General features: G+C 37.4%; 1 long non-coding RNA gene across 1 annotated transcript; it reads right to left on the reverse strand.

The window, feature by feature from the left end:
• Positions 1-1,685: 1,685 nt before the first annotated feature.
• Positions 1,686-20,079, reverse strand: LOC116711183 (uncharacterized). The gene is made up of 3 exons (XR_004337181.1): positions 19,706-20,079; positions 6,518-6,617; positions 1,686-1,761 (listed from the first exon to the last, which is right to left on the reverse strand). It is a non-coding gene; the product is annotated as an uncharacterized LOC116711183 (long non-coding RNA).
• Between the last annotated feature and the right edge of the window lie 1,274 nt (positions 20,080-21,353).

The following is a 21,353-nucleotide window of genomic DNA, read 5'->3' on the forward strand; positions in this document are numbered from 1 at the left end:
TAAAAGTTTAAAACTATAGATCAAAAGCTCCCAAAAAGAGCTAAAAGTGTTAAAATAAGAGAAGGTATCTCCAAAGGATTTCTTTATAAGTAAGAAAGTAAAAGTCAGTAAAATGTATTTAAATAGCACAGATCACAGACATTAAAATCACAAAACGCTTCACAAAAACACAAGCATAAAAATAAGAATATTAAAACATAAAAATACATAAAATGTAACAGTCTGCTTAATGTTGGAGGCCATCAGGACTGTCCAGATGATTCTTTAGTGTCCCATGTTTTGTGCTCCATGTCCCATGGGAAATGAGAATCTTATCAAATCCTCCAATTTAGCGCAGGGGATTTTTTTTGTGATCTCTCACTGGACCTTTTGGTCCAAACTACTGCAGAAATGTAAAAATGGCCGCCTTACTGCAGCACAGTGAGCGGACTGTTTGTGCAGCAGAACAATCCTGCCACGTTCAGAGACAGAAATCATTTTGCCTTTACCATCAGAGGGACATCAGAGTGTAAATGTCTGACAGGAAATGACATGAATGTAAAATTTTCCTACAGATTTTTAATTTTTAAAGCAAACTGTCAAACGTTTGATTAGGGGATGACAATCTGAGTTTAAACACAGTTCTCAATAACTTGTCTTCTCTAGTTCTTCCATCTTTTGCTCATGATTCTTCTTTTATAAAAACATAAACTTGTAATGTCTTCATCAGTCTTTATTAACAGTTCTTACTTTTAAAGATTATTCCTTCTTCAGTTCTTTTCTTGTCCCTGAATGTTAACTTTTCTATAGAAACTGTGTATAAAAATAAAATTTTAACACATTTGCACCCCAAATCTTTGCATCCACTTGCTATTAATTAACTGATTCTACATTAGATAAATTTATGCTGTGATAACCAGCTGAAGAGAAACTATCTTCAGCTGCTCTTTGAGAGCACCCATCTTTGACAATAGCCAGACCTCCATGAGCCAATGAAAATTCAATCCTTACTAGATTTTTTCTGAGTGGATGTCACACATTTTCCTCGTCAAGGGACAAAATATACATGAATAATAATGTAGAGGACAAAACTGGGAAAGACAGGAAATATGAGACATGTTCCCACTCACAGAAAACAACTGAGGAAGAGAACGATAAAATACTCGCACTTGGAGTGTTGACAGAGTGGAGAAGAGTAAAGATCATGAGATGAAAAAAGGTAAACTTCAAGAAAAATCAATCCTATAAAAGGGATTTTAATTCTAAGCCAATAACGCACTAAGAGAGGATGAAAAGCCAGACATCTTAAAATTGCCCTGTCAATCACTGCAACCAACCAAGCATTATAAATACGAGAATAACGGCTCCACCAGGAACTGGACACAACCTTGTCTTTGATTTTCAGAAAAAAAAATGACCCACATAAAAAAGTTCTTGGACAAAAAAATGAAAAGAATGTAACTAAAGCCATTTCAATTTATATCACATCCAGTCCAAGAGGTCTGTGATGTTTATCGGAAGTTCAAACTCTAGATTGCCATATCATTGGAAAAGAATGCATAGAATACATAAAGCCTCTCAGTGTTTTGCCACAGCATCTGTCAGCAGGAGCTTTGAGCAGTATTTAGGTTTAAAAAGAAGTGAAGAACTCTTCTAAAGTCTCCATTCACACATCTAATGTAACATGTTGACACTTGACAAACTCACCAATAGGCATGTCTTCATAGATGAGGAGGTAAGTTGAAAAAAAGTAGTTCAGAAAGCGTGGCGGCTGATTGGAGCCTGTGGAGAAGAGGAAAAAAAGTAATTCACAATGATGAATATAATAACAGTATTTCATCGTCTGCTGACTCCATTTCTGCTCACAAAATATGTTTAAAAATCACTGTGGGTTTTAGGACTAGACCATGGAGAAAAGCAAACCGCTTGGTCTGCTAAATCAAGACAACGATTTCTAAATATTAAATGTATTTTAAAACATCATGGTCTAAAAGCTGCTTGAACTGAGTCTGTTGGGTTCATGCCTACAATATTTTGAGATATTCAGGCCATTGAAAACAGAATACAGAATTCAGATGGTAGAAAGTTTGATATTTGAAGATGCAGATGTCCAACTAATCTCAAACATTAATATTCATTTATAGAGAGAACGTGTTGTAATGTAAGGTGTCTGAACTGAAGCACATGAACACTATTTAGGTTAAACCAACCTGCAGAATGAGTCACTTTAACAGCTGCAAAGTTTTGCTTCTGTATTTTCAGTGCATCAGTTGTTTGGCTATGAATAAAGGTATTTATACCTCATAGCATCAACGATCACAAAAAAATAATCATAACCAAAATCATCAATCCAATCCATCTGTTTATTAGATAAAGACCCTGTTAGAATGCTTTTCCACATGTGATGTCTCCATATGAATTACTCAGCAGATGTTAAACCTAAAATATATTAGATCTATGTTGGATGTACAGATTTTTTGTGGAACGCATCTGTGGAAAATCTGCAAAATCACTTTTTTTATCCGTAGAGCATATCTAAAATATTCAAAAGAAAATGTAGCTTGGGAGGCTGAAATACCTGGGTGCAATGCTACCTGACATGCTATTGGCTGCTGTTTGCAAAGCGTCCTGATTGGCTGCGGAGCAGAGATAAAGAAGACCACAAGTCTGATGCTCTGCATTAGCGCCAAACCAGTTTCCACTGTTCATATTGAAGCATATTTAAGTATATTTGGTCTTAACTATTAATATGGGCAGTTAGAAGCATTCTTAGAACAGACTTGAAGTATTAATTGATTTTAATTATTGGCTGGCTGCCATGGTAACTAACTCCTGTACATACCGACAGTTCATTGTTACAGCTTCTCTTTGTCTTCCATATCTATATGTGGTCATATCATTTTCTCCTGAATATTTTAATCTGTTGTGTTATTATTTTATCATCATGACATGTTAGTTTACAGCAGCTTGTGCGTCAGAAGACATAAATTTGGCCTCATTTGTAAACAGTGCAAACCTTTTAGTTAACTTGTCGCTGAAAGATTCTGACATAAAATGTGCACTGAGTGGATCTCCAGTCAGGCAGATTTTCACAAACCAACTTTGTGGTCATTTTGTACCAGTTCACTATATAAGTTGTATATTTTGTTGTTGAGTCATTTCTTTACTTTTTCATTTTGTATTTCATCAGATGACTGCATGGTGAGTCCAGACTCAGATTGAACTACACTGTATATTGGCCACAGAGCAGGGATTCATAACTCCACTGTATGTATTGCTACACATGTTTCATTTGAAACTGTCTTCATCCTCTTGAAAGCAAAGGTAAATCTTTAATTTCACCATCTGCTTTCCCTCTGCAGCTGCTGGGATGCAGAATGGGTCTGAAACGTACTTTTTAAAATGGCTACATTAAACATTTGGCACTTTTTCCGTGACACTCTAATGAGCAAATGGGCATAGTAATCAACAGAAGCTGGGAAAATATTAGGCTGAAGCAGAGCTCTTCTCCAAAATTAATTCCCTCATGACCTGCAGTGACAACGATGATTACATCCCTGTTGTCATCACTGAGTGCAACGCACCACAATTCACCTGAGTTTCACTGCAGACATTTACCTGTGTACCACTTGGTTGGCATCACTGAGTGCAATGTATGCCGAATTACTGCCGTAGGAGAGGGACAGGGAGCTTTATTCTGGGATTACTTTTAGTCAATACAGATAAAAGTCTTTTCAAAATTACAACCACGTTATAATAAGAGAAATTTGTGAACAAAAAGCATCATGAAGACCGAGGACCACAGCAGCTCAGGGAGGAAGTAGAGAATTTTAAATTTAATAAAACTAAACTCCAAACTTTGAACTTCTCACAAAGCTCTATCCAGTCAATCATCTGAAACTAAAGAGTTTGGCACAAAATGCAAACCTACACTAAATTCTCAGAGTAAACAGGTCTGAATCAAAAACATGCAGAAAACCAACACTACACTGCAAAACCACAAAATCTTAGTGCGAGTATCTTAGTACACCTGAAATAAGATCAAATTACTGTACAAGTAACTTTTCAGCAAAACCTTGTTTTGTATTACAATATGGGAAAAGTGCCTTGTTCCACTCTCCCATATTATTAATTTTCCCATATTTATGAGGAAAAAAGTGCATCTTTCCCATAAATTATAATATGGAAAAAGTGTCTTGTTCCACTGGCAGATTATTGGCAGATTGGTTCCAGTTATCAACTCATCAAATCTAAGGAATTATTGACTTAAAACAAGCTCCTATTACAAGTTACTTGTAAATTAGTTTTGTATTATTTTAAGTGCACTAAGATATTTGCATTAAAACTAGAAAAAATGGTTCATAAGATTTTGTGTTTTTGCAGTGTATACAGAACACTGGACACACCATTCCTGTGTAAAATGGACCCTTCTTAAAAATATCAGCCGTTTCATATGGAGTGAAAATAGTCTCAAAGTATCTGTGCGTGTGTAAAAAATATCTGTGCGTGTGTAATCCTGGATTTGTAAACCTTAAAAATAAAATAAACCTACAAATGTTGAAAAAGTACGCACAAGTCACCTGGTACACACACGTAAAACTGCATTTACGTACATAACCGGTTACGAGTGCACGAGTATTTTTGAGACTCATTTCACGCTTCGGGAGATCCCAGATTTGTGTGTAGATGGTGCGTTTACATGCTAGTAGAAAGCTGGGTCATCTGAGTTTTGCTAAAGTAGCATAGCTCACATAAACATTAGCTCCCACTAACAGAAACATATGAGGAGGGCAGAGTATCAAAATACTAGACATATAAAATCTGAAATTATTTATAATTACTCCATGTCTCATTATAATCGGAGAACAAAGCCTGCAGGTTTAACTTCTACTTGAAAATATTGCTGATTAATCTATGAATTTTTTTTTTTTAAAAGCCTGCAGTATTTTTTTTATTTTTAAATGAGTGTTTTACATCTTTTCTGGTTTTATTCTTCCAGTAACTTTATTCTGAATTACCTCTTTCTGATCTGAAAACAAGGTTTTATTCCAGTCAAGCACTATACTCTTTAAATGGCTGTTTTTGGGTTAATTGTGTTTGGGCAGCTCTCTGTGGTGTCAGGAGGCGGTATGATACACACAGGTTATTTTAAAAGATCAGTGAACAAATGGTCTTTGATCAACTGAGTTGTCTGGTCTACAACCGACACTCGGAAGCTGATGAGGGACGACTCAAAACTGTTTAAAGTGAGAATGCTTGAGTGACTGAGTCTTTGCTTTCAAAGCAGGAGGTTTTCCTGCTGTCATGTGTCCTTATGAGCGGAATAAGATGCTCATCTCTGGCCTGTCAGTGTGGCCTGGAGTGTACTTTATTGGATGCAAGGTGGCGAGAAAGACGGTTTAATGGGCTTGTCTCTGTACCTGTGGCTTAATTACGGTGAGTCAGCACCGGATGAATAGAGAAATGCAGATGGATTACAGCAACAAAATAATCACAACCGTGATCATCAATCCAATTTGCTGGTTCAGAGAGGCAGCGCTGGAAGCTAGCACAAGGTCAGTGTGCTAATGAGCTTGATGAAAGAAACCAGGGACGAAGGGAGCAACAAGATAGAGGAGAAAAGGCGTAGTAACACCTTGAAGGAGGGGTGTTGTGTGAAATCAAGTTTTTTGAGTTTTACATCATGTTATGATTTTACTTCCTCATCAAAAATATACCAGGAGTTTTTCTTGAATTCTTTCGAACACCAAATGTTCACAAACAAAGGTACAGTGCTGTAAGTAAAATAGTAAATAAGATTCAAACCATCAGAAGTGCAAATGTATCCTTTAGAAATATGATACATTTGCACTTTCATCAGAAGTGCAAATCTATCCTTCATCAACAATTGAAGTCATTGTTGATGAGAGTGCAGTGATTTCTCTGCCTGGAATGAAAACTTCAGGAAAACTTCACTGGTTTTCTACATCGGAAATTTCTCCATTCAAATCTGCTGTGCCAATAAACAAGAACAATATGTTCTTTTCTTAGTTTTGTCTTTATGTGACGACTCAGCAGCCTGGAACAAAGCTCAGGTGATTTTATTTCCATTTTAAAATGTATGCCAGGATGGCGGCACTAGTGTTTATGGAGGCGCTGCTTTTGCTACAAATAGCTTGGGAAGAACTACTTTAAAGTTTTGTGATCAAACCTCAAGCAATTTGTTTTTCACCGTTTATAAGAGAAACATTTATTCATAGCCCTGTAGATTCTTTAAAGCTTTTTTTTTTATTTTACATAGGTCTTACAGTTTTTTAAATAACTGAAGTCTAAATTCACAGATTTACACAGAAGAAAACTGCAAGAAAGCGTTATGTTCCACTTTCTGCAACTGAGAATATGAAGACTTTAAAATAAAGCACATGCACTGAGCTCAGAACCTGTGATCACCTTTTAAGTTATGCAGCCTGAATACCTTTCTCTTACATTAAATCTCAAAAAATGAAACTCTAGTCTTTGCAGCTTTGCACAGTTATTGTTTATAGGAAGAAGGACTCACCTTCACAAAATGACTGAAGAACAAGGAAGGGAAGGAGGATCTTGGCAGCCGTCATCCTGCACCCTAAACCCACACACGAACCCCACGACATCACCGACACCTGCCGGAAAAACACAAACAGAAAAATATCAGTTTCATGGTTAGTTTATTTTCTGTAAACCATGTTGTGCAAAAATAAAGACTGTTAAAGAAAATCATAAACTCTGAATGCAAAATTAATAAAGAGCCGGAACATGTGCAGGAAACGCACTACTTTAAAACACATTTCTGTAATAATCAATAATAAATTATTCTGATACTGATTTACCTTTTTCTCCTTCTGAACCATCTTTTTTTCTTACTAAAACTTGTTACGCTAATTTGTTGCATATATGTTATGATAAGAACTTCAGAGTAAACTGACAGCAGAGTTAAAGGTAACACATCCAGCAGAAACACGGTTTTGTGCCATTGTGCTCTTAAAGATGAAAAATATGCAGAAATATGTAGGTTATTCAATTTATACAGAGTAGCTCATACATACAGGGGAGTGAAAACAAAATCTGAGGTAAAGAATGGTCTGTCAGTGTGTGTTGTATAAATATATGAGATCACTCTGTGAATGTAGGTGTTTCTATGAGCTGTTCACGTGTTTATAAAATATACATTTGTTTTCATTTGGATTCCTGTTTCCTGTGAATTATTCCGTTCTGTTTCCTGTGAGCATGCAGCCTGCATGGCGATGTGCAATGCTCCCTTCCTTATTCGACTCTGTTGTCTTCTCTGTGACCCATTTTAAAACTCCTGACCGCTTCCTCCTTTTACCTGATCAGGTTAAAAATTTGATCCTATAACAAACGAGATACTCTAAAGGTTTCAGCTGTACACATGTTTATTCACATTACACAGCTAACAATGGATTCATCGTATCTAAAGCTGTTTTTACACCTGATAGTCCAGTTAACTCGGTTCGACTGGGGACCAAAATTGCAACAATCATTATATTTTCAGTAGGTGCTTTCATACTTCCCTGAGTGAAACGAATCAAACTAATTGAAAAACGTGTTCCCACCTTCACCTGTGGGGGCGCTGCACCAAGAACAACTGAGGGAAATTACATAAAAACCTCTGAAGACACTGAGTTAAACTTCCTCAGTCAGATTTTAGCCTTTGCAGGATTTCTCTTTGGTAAAAGACCATGAGCCATTTCTCCTGCTTCCGCTGGACTCATACTTGTTTAGGTTGTATTTACCCAGAATGCTCTGCGCTGTAGTCCACTTCCTGTTTATAGAGCGGTGTCTGGTCCGCTTGACGTTCACATACACATTTGGACCAAACCAGAGTTCACTTCAACTGAAGCGAGACCTATTTGTAGGACCAGAGATTTTATTTTTTGGTCCATATCTCCCTCCCCAAACAAACCGGACTTTCAAGGCAAATAAACTAAAGTTGGATTAAAATGGACCAAAGAGGGCTGATGTGAATCCACCCTACAACACGAGAGATAAAAATGTCAGCTTTCTGTTTTAATATGTTTTAACATAATTAGAGTTCCTCCCTGTCACGAAAAGACAGTCAATTGAGCCCAACAGCAGGAAGACAGAAACCTGCACCACCATGCAGCCCAATGTGTCTTTAACGATTAAATAATATAACATCTATTTAATATTATTGAACAATAACATTGATTTATATTTCGATGTGATCTTACTTTGGGTTTGCCTGTCCATTTTGTAGCTGTAAAAAACAAACACACACACACACACACCTCCTTGACTTGTCACTATTCCTTTCTCTAACGCTTGGGGACATTTTGGAGATGATGGCTTCATCATTATGAATGATGATTACAGGCTGAGACAGACAGACCAGCTGGGTGTGAGGAAAACTTGGATGGTCTTTTGAATTCACACACTTTGCCCCATAACTCTAAAATAAGTTCACACACACAAGACAAACTGATTTCAGACTAGGATTTAAATATAACTTTGGTTCTTTGCAGAGAAAACCCCAGCAGCTCATTTTGAATCAGAAAGGTTTGAATCTTGTTGGTGATTTGAGGTTGTGTATGCGGAGTGTTTTAGTGAATAAGTGCCGAGTTCTTCCTTTCACTGCTGGTGTGACTCGCTTAACCTGAAACACAAACTGAGACCGCAGGCCATTGTCAGCCTGTGCAGTAAAACTGCAGAAACAACACTGAGCAACCTTTCATCTTCAGACAGCTGAGACCTTGAAGAAGTCAGTTAAGTCTGATCCAAGGCACTCTGTGTTCATGGCTTCGATCCAGCAGTCTGACAAAATGCAGCACAAACAGACTAAGAGCTCATCTGCTGCCATGGCAAAGATGCTTCTAATTACCTGGATATGACTGGTGTGGTTGTAAGTCTTTTCTTCTATAATTGATCCTTGAAGACAAGGTGATCATGCCGATTTACCTGCCTTGTCTGAATATGTACTAAGGTTTATCATTTATCCAGTGTACAAGTACATATGCACCACACTAAGCAAACTAGTCTTGACGGTGACAAGATGTGGGAAACAGAATCCAATTTTATTATAACTTAAAAGTTATGGTAATAATCTATATTGTAAAGTTTAGTGAAGGAGTGTGTCGTTCCTTGTTGCTGTCAGTGAATATCAGCACAGAGTTTGAAACCAACCAGGCAGTTGAACTTTTGAGTCTCTCCTCATTGTAACAGCAGGATTTGTGCATCACAGAAATGCACAAGTCTCAGTTTAAACCAATGTAACAATATGAATCTGGTCAATTAAACATGATATTCAGTATTTCCTGAGCAACTTTTAACTTTCTACCTGAAACCTGGAGCTGTTGAGTGGATCTGAGTGACAAACTGTTCGTAATTCCATCACTTTATCGAAAACAACCAGAAAATTAACACCAGGTCATGATGCTGCTACTACCAGGTTTTACTGTGGCTAAGCTGAGGAGTTACTTTGTTCCAAACATGGCTCTTGTAATTTAGACCAGGGTCAGCACTGAGCCATCTTCCTCCTGCTTCTGCTTCTGCTTAATAACATCCAGTCAGTCACAAAATCTACTTGGTCTGCAGAGAAGCATAACTTGTTGAGCTTCACACCATTTTCTATTTAAAAATATGCCTATTTTGATGTCCAAAAACACAGTTTTATTTTTAGTATAAAAAATGCTTCACACTTAAAAGGAGGTTAATAATTAGTAGAAACACTCCACACTTTTCCACAATAAAAAGATTTTGATTATTTTGCCCTTTTCTTTTATCCTTTGCAAATTGTGCCTTTAACTAGACAAAAGTCATGAATTTGACAGCTGGACTTTATTCCAGGTTCATCATAATTTATAGTGAGTAAATGTTTCAACTGAAGACACAGTAAAGGTGGAAAATCTTTTGAAATAATTATTATGGTCACATTTTAGACTACACTGTGTAGATGTACAGTATCTGTACATAGAAAGAAGCCAAGACTATCAAAATATTCACCAGAAAGCTACTCTGTACTCTGTACTCTCCTTGAACAATTCAACCAGTTTTAAAGCAATTAAAGTTTCTTTAAGCTTTAAATTCTTAATAAACAAGTTGTTTGTCTCTGAAATGCCAATTTAAATTAAAGTTTCTTAAATGTCACCTAATATTTGGAGCATAACAAACCGGAGTCCATCTTTATTTTGTTATCCTGCGTTTCTGGAACAATATGTTCCTTCTAACTATAGTGAGGAAAATGTTGCATTCGTCTTGAACAGCACTTCCTGCTGCTCCTCTGTTCTACATACTATGTATTCCACTATTGTTAAGTTATGGTAGCTCTTGAAATATTATAACAGAAAATGGCATGTTAATTAGTTTCATTTTATGGCCTTATATAGCAGACCCAGGCTATTGTCTGACAAAGTAATGTGTTTTATGGTGAATACAGTAAGCGTCGCTCCAATCACTCCACTCACAATGTGGTGTGGAGAGAATGTGGGGGGGGAGGGTGGCAATCAAAGCGCCTTTTGCTTTCCGAGCATGAGGCCTGGTGTTAGCTTCCACACTCAAAAATTAAAACCAATTCATCAATAACAGATTGTGGGTGCCATCGTTCATGAAAAGGCCTGATTATTTCATGGAAAAACTGAACTCCCTCATGCAAAGCTTTCGAAGGGTTTCTAATGGTCAAAGAAATAAAAAAGTGCTGTCAGCTGCTGTCAGAAAGGCGTTTAGGTCTCAGTATTCAGTCCAACTTAATGATTTAAAGTCTAAAATCCAGCCAAATCCAGAGGAGGTGATCAGAATGAAAGAAGCCCTTTAATTGGATCATGGAGTCACAGTGGAGAGCATAAAGCTTAGATGATGGTCAGCATCTGCAGCTCTGCTTCACTTCACTGCCTGCAATGTCACCATCTATCAAACCTTTACTACCCTTTGCCCCAACTGAGGCAATGAACTCATGTTCTCTCAAGCATCCTCCATCACATCTGCCTAACCTCAATGTTTTTGTTTAAGGTTTTTTTTTTTCACCTGGACATGATCTACCTTACTGTTGTTTTTATTAAAATCATAAAGAAATGTATTGAACTTTGGCCTTAAAGATAACTGGTGCATTTCAGAATCCCTTCTTCCTAAAATGATGGTGGTTTGCAAACAAATATGCAGTATAGCAGGCAAAACCATGACAATACCATCAAGTTTTGGTAATTGATGCTTACAGTGGAAAGAAGTACAATTTCTATCTTCAAATATACCATCATGATTTTAAACCAGAGACTTTTCAGAGATAAATCTGCATCACAAGAGTCATTTTCAAGATTTGTGTTAACTAGAGATGGAAACTTTGGCTTTTTTTGCTCGACTCCCAATGAAGATCAAGTTGTTTTGGTTCCCAAACGGCTCATAATTTGTTATCTTTAAGCTTAACTTGGCAAATATGAATGTTAATAAATGCTGTTGCATTTGGTTATGAGAAGCCTTATTTGTATGCATTTGTTCTGTTGCAAAAGCAGGTATTCATATTTTTGTGTAATATTTTAGTCAAATTTTTATTTTTTTTAAACAAAAATAAATAAATAACTGAACTAAACACTGCTAGCAAATCTAACGAACAGAATGATAATAGAAGCAGAAACAAACTCAGTATTCAAACGGTCCTCAGTGTTGTCATTCAAATAAAATGATGCCTCAGCATAAGTGGGCTGATTTGGTTCCTCTTCTTAATATTTCTCCTATTTTTGAGAAGATAAGTCGCCAACTAGCCGGTCTCACTTGATGACAATCGACTCTTTTGATTCATTACTAAGAATCAGCTCTTAGTGTTATCACTCTACCTACTTGGTTACATTTTATCCATAACATGTTAAAAACTGTTTATTTTGTGGTGTAGAAAGGTAGATAAACATACCAATATTCTTTTGTCTAGCTTATCTAACCAGCTAATTACCTCTAAACACCTACAAAGGTTTTCTGAGTCTCTCAGTGATTGGTCAGTCTGGGTCAGTAGGTTACACAGTCATGGGGAAGAATGAATTTTGCATTTTATTTGGAAATTAAGATTCCAGAGTCTGGAGGAAGACTGGAGAGGCAGCAAATTCACATCCAGTGTGAAGCTTCTAGTCAGTGATGATCTGGGTCAGCATGTCACCCAGTGACCAAGTGACCATGGTGGTACTGGTTCAACTGACCAGCAAACTGACCTGACCTGAATCTCTGGAGGATTGGCTGTACTGAGACATCAAGATTAGAGAAAAAAGGCATAGATATCTAATCTTTCACTTTCTGAAATAAGTTGCATAAAGACGTTTTCTCAATGTTACATTTTTTTTTAGATGTATGTGTATTAAGATGTGACTTAATGTCTCAGAGCCATTATGGGCAACGTCTGCACCCAACATGTTCCTCCAAAAAAGGCCACATGCCTGAATCCTGCTGGCTTACAGCACTCAATATTATTGATTACAAGGCAATTGTGTCTGACTCGGCTCAACCTCGTAGGCACCCCTCTCACAGGAAGCACGCTGGGCCTCAGCCTGAAGCCAGATCTGGATTATCACAGCAAATCAATGAGAAGTCTGTCCACTCTCAGCGCTCATCAAAAGGACATCACTCATTAACACACTGATCAAACACAGAGCGGCAGACACTTCGGCTTTGTCAAGAAAGATGGGATGAAGGCAATGCTCTGATGAGCTGAGAATATCCCAACCCTCCAATCTCTTCATCTACAACATGACACAATTCTATAAAAGTCTTACTCAGCAAACCTGATTCCTGCAACAGGAGCCGGGTGAAAAGAACAAGGTGGCTCTTAGAGTCACCAGGCATGCCCTGAGCACAAAGCTGACTGCTAATTATTCACTTTGGGAATACATTCTTACAAGAGAAAGCAAACGGAACATAAAAGTCAAAAATGATGTCGCCTAGACATTACAGCACATTTGTGTGATGTGAAATGTCTTATCATGCTGTTGCACATTGGAGCAGTTGGTAGTACAAAAACTTAACTGTTAGTAGAGACACACGGCCATGTAGGACAATTTAGAGACCAAATAGTCTGTGTCACCCTGGGATGGACTAGTGGCATGTCTACGGTGAACTCTTGGGGTCCTCCCTTGTTCATGACTGCAAGGATAAGTGAGTGTAGATGATGGATGGATGGATGGATGGATGGATGGATGGATGTCTCTTTTAAAACTTCTGCTCTTTCTGAAACTCTGCCTTCAGGAAGTCGTCATAACATCACTCTTCTATTAACCCTTTAGCAACATTTTTACCAGCGTTGCACTAAGCCGTAGCTCCCAAACGGAGCTCAGCAGATGTGCAGTTTCACTAATTGGTGCTGGCTAGTCTGAAGGAGCTGAGTGGAGGAGTGGCAGGGGAAAGGTGGCCTGTGAGGTGGAAACTGCAGCTCTGAGGAGGAGCTGTGCCTCTAAGGTGAGGCTAAGTCCAACTAGGTGTTTTGCACAGATGAATGGTTGCCATGGAGATGAAAGGATTTCTCAACCATTCATGAAAGAAACAAGGCATGTTTTTGATGAGGGAATAAAGTTACTACATGATCATGCTCAAAAGAGTTGATTTTTTGCTTTGTGCAAACAAGCAATGGTTGTACATTTTTGAATTAAAAATGTATGTTTTTTTTATTAATCCCTGGTGGTATTATATTAAAAATTCTGTATTTGGCTCTTATGAAAATGAACAAAACATCGAAAAGCTGGCAGATACTACCCTACAGTAGCGCTACCTGTTTATTCGTGTCTTCTCCTGCTCATTGGCAGTACATTATGATGCTAACAATCAGACTGGAATCGATCACAGATTAGCTTTATGCAAATCATTTCAGCCCACATAGACCTCACATCTGCCAAAACGTTTATTTAAAAAAAAAGAACCTTTTCTACATCTAAAATTATGAGATTGGTTGTGTTACATGAAAAGCTCCAAAATTTTTAAATGTTTTTCACTCGTTTAAATGCTCTGGGGTAAAAGCTTCTCTGACAAAAAGCAGAGGAGCTTTTTGTCAGCTTTCCATTCTCTGATGCAGTGAGCCTGGAGCAGCTCGACCAGAAGAGACCTGTGTGGATACAGACAGTATAAATATGCACGACCATGTCAGATTGATGCTAAAAGCCAACAGTGACACATCCATCACCTTTAGTTTCCTTCGTTTTTGAAATAAGGTTGTTCATTCTACCAACAGCTGACCGTCTCTTCTGCTTGAAAGACCAAAACGCACCATTTAGCAGCTGCTCTTCAGGATGGATGACCTTTGAAGCCCAACACTTGACCTCTCTCCTTGTTCAGTCCTGCTTGACTCTTATTGTGTCTCCTGCGCCGTCTTTCCCTGCACGCTCTCAGCCCCCGTTCAGGCATAAAGACTAACTATGACCTGTCGGAACCGGAACTAAACTATTTCTGTTTTTGTTCTAAATGAAACTCTGAAGGGAAAACATGAAAAAATAAATAAATCTTCTATGAATTCCTCTGCAATTTATAAATGAGAACCTACAAAGCATTCCTTAAAAACTTTACAATTTCTGAAATCATTCCAGGCAAGAACAAATACCTATTAGCTAATAGACACCTGCTGTATTTCAAGCAATGTTAGATACAAACTGTCAATGACTTCATATTTAACCATCTGTATCCCATTATTAATTCAGAGAAAACATAGCTTTATATGTGTAAGGATCTGAAAGCAATGCTGTAAAACAACTGGCAGAGTAAAACCATCTTCACCGCTGTCCCCTCTTCTACAGGATTTTTTTTTCTGCGGTTCTGCTTGAGAGCCTTGGCTGATTTAATGACCACACGCAGCTGGACCACCAGAGACCTGGCTGGGAAAATTGGAAAAGTGGAAAGCAGACAGTGATCGTAATCATGGGATACAGAGAATGTTATGTAGATACCAAAAGACAAAAAGAACACACGGATGAAGCTTCCTTCCAACAGATTGAAACAGATTAAGGAGTTTTAAAATTACCAATAAAACTGTGCTGCGTTATTGCCGTTAAAAGCTCCATATTTGCTGATTGTCCGTCAAACTTGTCATCTCAGCCACTTCAACAGACAGAAGCAGAAGGAAGTGAAAATACAGCAGGGATATTTCAAGCTCCAATGAGCTCCAGGTGTTAAACACAAACAGCAACTGAATGCATTTAGGCATCCAGTGTGGCGAGTTTCTGAAGTTCAACCTGAGCATCAGAATGAGGAGGAAGGGGGATTGTCAACATTGCAAGGTTGTTGATACCAGATGAGTCTGAGTACTTCAAAAACTGCTGAACCACTGAGATTTTCACATCATCTCAAGTTTACACAGAACAGTCAAAATATCACTAAACATGTATTGGTTGACTGTCTTATGAATCAAGATGCCTTGTAGATGTCAGAGGTCAGAGGACAACGGGCCAGCTGGAGTAAAGATGGCAGAAAGGCAACAACAGCTTGAGATAACCACTAGTTACTTGTAAGGTATATGAAATAGAACAACACATCAGACCTTGAAACAGATGGACGATATCAGGTAATGACCACACTGAGTGCTACTCCTGTCATCACAGAACAGCAATCAGGTTACAATTTCTATACTATCTACTAAATTGGTAGATGACTGCTGCAAAACGTTCCCTCGTCCGACAAATTTCTACGCTGCAGGATTCAGATGGCAGGTTCACAATATGGTGTCAACATAAGAGCGAGGATCCGTCCAGCCTCGTATCAGCGGTTCAGGCTGCTGGTCATGGCAGTGTAATGGTGTGGTGGACGTCTTAATGGACGAGCTTTGTGCCTCCTGACCGCTGATTGCTGCTTCCAGCAGGACAAAGCACCATGTCACACAGCTCAAATATTCTCTTACTGGTTTGTTGTAAATGAGTTTACTATAATCCAGAGTCCTGAGGCGTCACCACATCTCAACCCAACAGACTACATCAGGGATTTTTATTATCATGCATTTGAAGCTGATAAATTAGCAACAATCCTGTCAATATGGGCCAAAATCTCAAAGGAATGTTTCCCACACCTTAGTGAATATATACGAAAGTATAAAAGGTGTTAAACCTGGTACTGGCATGGTGTACCTAATAAAATGTAATATGTATTCCAATACAGAATCCATTCTGTGTGTTTATCATACAGTCAGCCTACTAAACTGTATTATAGTACTGATAACCCTGGTGAATGTGCACAAAGCGTGACTCTCTGATAAATGCTACTCTACTTAACATGAATTAATAAACTATTTAACTACTTTATACAAACTCAAGTACACCTTGTTTCTATAAATAGTCATCATTTCCTCACATAGCAAATAAAGTTCAGGAAAAAGTGTAAGTAAATCAACAAAATCTAAAAATCTGGTTGAACAATAACAAGGTTTATTATTCAAATAAACCTAAACATTGTTGCAGAGGATTTACAGATCAGTTTTCAATCATTACGTACTTCCTGAATTATAGCTATTCTAACAGTTTGGTGAGAAACCGATTCTTCCTTGAAATATTTATCAGCTTTCAGTTCTTTATTTACTTCATACTCATTTTTCTCCATAAGTTTACAGTTTTTCATCTTTACGTAACAGCCGTCCTGATGCTCTGCTTCGAGTGTGAAACTTCAGATGACAGTCCTGAGGAGTTACTGTATCTGCAATTCATTTCTCGATCCCTCTTATTGAGTTCCATTTGAGCCTGTCAGTCAAGGCGTCTGCTAAAAATGGGCTCTCCGTTTCAGGAGGGTTTTCTCCAACCGTCTTGTTTCTGAATGAATTTAGAGTGACAGAGGCTCTGAGAGGACAAACTGCCAGAAACATGACTTCCAAAACAAAGAACCTAAAGCATTTTATCACAAATATATTACAATTAGATGACTATTTTAATTCATATTATTTTAAAGTTAAATTTTCTATATGTGTATGAAAACTAGAAAACTCAAGTTTTCCATCTTGAAGAGGTAACAGGTGTGAAACATTCACATGAAGACAAAGATGGACAACATTGAGCATAAATATAAATTTGAAATTAAATCTGTTAAAACAGGAGAAGTGACGGCAGGTCTACAAACTCATCACTGCTCTAACGGTGATGCGTTCAGGGTCCTGAATGATGAACTTCCCCCCAGTCCAAGTCTTTCTCAGCCTCTAATAGATTTACCTCTGCTGTATTTAGCTCCATCTGAGTTCTCATCCCCTCTAAAAAAGCTCAAAGGTTTTGCTAAAACAAACAATCTCCACAACATGATGCTGCCACCACCGTGTTTTAGTGTAGGGATGGTGTGTTCAGCATGTTTTTTTACCTCCTACGCCAAGCAGCAGAGTTGGGAAGTAACTAGTTATGTTTACTTGAGTATCTTTTTGGAAAATATGTACTTTTAGGAGTATTTTACTATATTGTACTTATTACTTTTGCTGGAGTAATTTTATTATGAAGTATAGGTACTATTGTCTCAGTTTCTTACTTTCACAATGTTAAATGTATGAGGGTTAGCATTAACATAATTTTGCCTTAAGTTATATTTTAATTAATTAGCATTAGTAAACCAAAGGTGTGCTAAAGTTTGAATCTTATTCATGACTTTGGATTCATGAATAAATTATTTAACTGATTGAAATGCTACAATAGAAGCTGGCAATAAAAGAGGAGCAACAACTATTAGACTCTCATTAATGTTTTCATTTTATGGCCTTAAGTTGCCATAACAACAAAGAGTAATATTAAATTCTATATTATGCGCGTGGGCTTGTTAAGACACGGATGCATTTTACTTTCAGTAAATAGTCAAAGGTTTTATAATCTGTTTGTTTTGAAAATATTAGTAAGATTTTCTTCTACCATTTATAGATTTATTCATTATCTTAAAAATAGAGTAAGGTAATATAAATGTTGTTAATTTTTAAATAGAAGAAACTCTTTAGCAAATATATAACTTTTATAACACATAATGTTGGCTGAAGTTTAATTTTACCTTTATGTAAATATTAACAAAAATAACAATACATTACATGTTTGCTGTATTTATTTCTAAATAAGAAGGAACAAATCTGCGTTTAATGCTGTTTTGTAACATTTTCTTCCTCTGCGATGTTGAGGCTGATTTATGGATGTGGTACATTCTGTGCTGCTGTTTATAGGCGACATCTGACTGCAAATATTATTGTATGGTTTATGTCCTTTAAATTGCTGAACTGGAAACTATTAATCTATGCAGATGGCAGACATTAAGTTGAAAAAAATAAGATTTCAGAAATAAGTAGAATTTATGTCCTGCTTCTCCCCACAGAACACAGAAAAGAGCTCAAACCATAAAGATTAAGCATAAATTTGTTGCAAAGCATCAAAATGTTAAATATTATCTATTATTCAAATGTAAGTTGTTATTCAGTGAATAAAGTCAAATAATAATAAGTCCATGTTGTATCACTCTACAGTTTGGTTACAATTGAAACACATGTAGCCTGTTGTAAACCATGCAAACAATAAAACTGTTCAGGTGTTCAGTATTCTCCTTTGAGCTGATGTGAGTTGAGTTCAGGTGACACATGAATAAATAAGTGGTTGTCAAGGCACTACCCAGAAGTATGGAGCCCCAGGAGTGCCACAATCCTAAGAAATTTGGAATTCCTTTTATAAATGCTGCATGTGATCATCAACATCAATTAAATGAACAAAAATAAATACAATAAATTCAGGCGTGAATAACTTCTTGATCTTGTAATCTTTTGTATATTGTTTCAATATTTCAATTTTATAAATGTTTCTTGTGTTTGCTCCCTAAAGTAGTCTTGGGTGTCCTTAAAGACACAAATAAAATTAAAAATTTCCATACACTGATTATTATTCACAACAAATCATGAATCTTGTGGGTGGGGCTAATTTTGCAATGGACAAGGTGATTGGTCTGCAGGTTAGCTGGTATTCAGGATGGCAAATCAGAAGTCAGGGCCTAACAGCAAACCCAAGAGTTTAGATCAGTTCATGGTGGCATGATAAAATAAATAGAGATGTAAATAATTATATGGGAATGTATTTTTCAAACACACAATGGAGGCATAAAATATACACTGACTTTAAAAATACATATTTAGACATCAATGAATAGAATTATTTTGCTTTGTACTTTTCCCCTTTTAAATTTACTTTTTATTCATATTGACATATTTAATAATTACATATGCACATGCATTTATTTATTTAATACATTTGTATTTTTAGTAATCACATAAATAAAATATTGTATTAAGTATTGTGGCTCTTTTGGCCCTCCGTACAGACACCTGGACTCCCCACTCAGCTACCTGAGCTAACGCTGCACACCTGACACCTCTGAGCAAACACGCAAAGCAACTCATATTTCACACTTAATATTAAAATAGATTTGAAGGACTTTGTGTTTTAAATCGATCACTGAACAGACTAGACGGAGGGATAGAATAAAAACGCCAGAGCGATTTTATTCTATTTTCCTTCAGTCCAATTTCTTTGGATTATCGCCGCATAAAAAAGGCTTTTCTTATTAAAGTAACTATTAATAATGCTCAAGCTCTGAACACACACACACACACACACACACACACACACACACCACAATACCAAAATAGAAATGGAACTACAGCTGAGCAACACAAAAAGTCATCAATTACGCCGAGCTTAACCGGACCATAAATGCTGCGCCTTTCCGGTCATGCCTCTAACTTTTCCTACATTCTCCAACTCTGCGGGATGGTCGGGTCGTTATCAGGCTGTCCTACCTTCCTCCTCCGTCTCCGTCGCCGGCTGAGCGCCTTCAGAGTCGACTGTCTGTCCTGCTGCGATGCGTTCCCAAGTATCTGCTCCCCTCTCCCTCTCTGCCTCTCTCCCTTCTCCCTTTACTCTGTCACCACCGCCGCCCTGGTGACTGCAAATTTCACTCCGGTGTTACAGAGTTACCGCTCCTGAAGCCCGTTCCCTCTGGAGCTTCCCACGTCTTTTCTCTTAAACCAGGATAAAGTCTCTTTCCTCTCCAGCTCCTGCAGCTGAGCTCCAGTCAGCCGAAGTAATAAAACGATTCTCCAAAAGAAATTTGAGCCTCACTTTCTTCATTTGTGTCCTAGAATTTTGACCCACGTGCCTAAAAGACACTGTAAATACAACCTTTACTGCAAATATTTGAATCACTATGTCCAGATCCTCAAACTTCACAAAAGGTTGAGTGTGATGAAAAAGATCTGTTAGACAGCCAACCAAATAAGATCATGAGCCCGTGTATTGAACAAATTTAATTTAAAATCTATGATTAAATCCAACAGCTCGTGGATGTGAGGATAAGCGGTGCTCTTCCACCACCTAGCGGGTGAAATCAAAATTACCATCAGTTCGTTTTCTGCATTTAATTTGCTACATCCATGATATTTTGAAAGAGGAAAACAATTCCATGTTCAGATGCTTTTGTGAAAGCCCATGAACATCCATCAGTGTATAACGTTATGACCACCTGCCCAGTCTTGTTTTCATCTTATTTTCCTGCTAAATAATCTCTGACCAATCAATCATTTCCATAAACCCCTGAAGGTGTGGTGTAGCATCTGGTACCAAGATGTTGGCAGAAAATCCTTTGAATGGATAGTCTGGATTCTTCTATACAAGATTCTGAGAATATATATATGGAGTATTTTATTATTATTATTATTATTATTATTATTATTATTATTATTATTACCTGTGCCAGATGAAAGTCATGTTGCAGTTTAACCATTTAAAACGTCTCAACCAATCACTGAGAACACAAATTCATTTTTGGTCAGTTGTGTTTTTTTCTGCACAGACTAAGAAAACCAGAAAAGATCCACTTCTGTCCAAGAAGTACATCAGGACAGACTGACATTCTCCATGAAGTACAAGGGTTGGACTGTGGGACTGAGAGAAATGTGATTTTCACTGAAGCTCCTTTAGAGTGAGAAAACTGTAAAACTGAGAAGAAAAGTTGAATCTTGTTTGGTGCCAAGAGCAAAAGCATCCTGAGACCATCCATCTGCTGGGCTGCCTCTCCAAAGCAACCAGCATCAAACCATCACAGTGACTTTAGCCATCAACCCAAAAGCAGTTTGGTGATAAAACCTTTTTTTTTCCAGAACCAGATGGAGCAAAGAGCACCGTGTCATGAGACAAAAATTATAACTTGGCTCAAAATATAAAAAATTTGAATCATGGCCAGATTTCTTTTTCCATTAAGAGTTTAGCCAACTCTTTCAAGCAAATGGATATTAAGAAAACAAACAGTGGTTACAACCTTCAAGCTCTGGTAAAGAACTGGTCCCAGGCACTCAAGATGTAAACCAGAAACTGCTTTTTGGTTCTACAGTGCAGAAATCCTGAACAATAAAGGTCAACACTTTCAAAATTGAAGCTCAAAGTTTCACT

Source organism: Xiphophorus hellerii, chromosome 20 (genome assembly GCF_003331165.1).
Source record: "Xiphophorus hellerii strain 12219 chromosome 20, Xiphophorus_hellerii-4.1, whole genome shotgun sequence".
Classification (NCBI taxonomy): Eukaryota; Metazoa; Chordata; class Actinopteri; order Cyprinodontiformes; family Poeciliidae; genus Xiphophorus; species Xiphophorus hellerii.